The following is a 1,230-nucleotide window of genomic DNA, read 5'->3' as shown; positions in this document are numbered from 1 at the left end:
AAAATACGTTGGAAAAACTTTTAAAAGTATTGGGATGGTTAAACAAAGCCATTTCGAATTTGGAAATTTTTTAAATTGCTTTTGCTATGTTCGTTACGAGCTATTATTTATTGCTAAAGCTTAAATTTAATGCTTAGTAATATCGTTGCAATTTGTTAAAATGTTTTTGCAAAATTTCGATATTTGTTTTGCCCGTATTTGCAAGCTTTAAACGGACGGTATTAAAATGGATTATTGTTTAATTTGTTTAATATTGGGCTTGCACGATTTTTATTTCGAAATAATTTTTAAATGCAAAATAAATAATTTGGAAAGTAAATATAAAGCTAATGTAATTAACGTAATATTTATTTGCTTTGCTTTTTAAAATATAAAAATATAGCGCGTGGAATTATAAATAGCCAATACCAAGCATTTGGGCGTAAATTGTAAAATGGAAAAGCTTGTTATCGATAATGTCGTACGGTTTTCCCGTATACGAATATATATCGTTCCAAATGGTTTTAAAGGTGCGTATGGTAATTGCATCGATTGGTGCATTGGTTATTTCCCGTAAAAGGATTTAACGATAGTTATACACTTTGGTGTAAAGGTAACAGGATGCGGGTAAATTATAAAAGGGTTAATTATGTAACGATAATTGGTTATGGCTGGAAAGGTTTGGTACCGATTTTCGAAAAGGCTGTTTAAGTAATAACGGAAGTGGAACGGGTAATGCCGCGTTTTATACTTTTGGTTTTTGTTTTTCCTATGCGCGTTTGCGTTGTAAAGCGTTAATTACGAAATTTTCGTGCTTTTTGTTAAATTACAGGGTCCAAGTTGGGGCTTTGCAGCACGATTACAGCAATTTATAAGGTTACGTTTACAAAGGTCGGGCTTATTAAACACTATAATATAATGCTAACAAGCCCACGTTGGTTGTTAAAAATAAGTGCTATTCCAGGGAAAGGGTGCTAACTCAATGCCTTTCTTTATATACCCACCAACGTTAATTTTAAAGGTTTTCCCCTTTAAAAGGTTGCGGTACCGCGCGCGATTTTCCGCAATATTATTTTGTATAAGGATTGCAAAAAATCAACCCACGGCCACCAAAACGATTTCCGCGTTCAGCCTCCAAATTTAACTTGTGTTAATTAACGTGGGAAAGTGCAGGGTAATGTCAGGAGCACGGGCGAAACCGCCCGGCAGAAAGCGGGGAGCGTTAGATGCACGGGCGAGACCGCCCGGCAG

The sequence above is a fragment of the Gaeumannomyces tritici genome (assembly GCF_000145635.1).
Source record: "Gaeumannomyces tritici R3-111a-1 unplaced genomic scaffold supercont2.3, whole genome shotgun sequence".
NCBI lineage: Eukaryota > Fungi > Ascomycota > Sordariomycetes > Magnaporthales > Magnaporthaceae > Gaeumannomyces > Gaeumannomyces tritici.
This window is presented reverse-complemented; position numbering follows the sequence as displayed.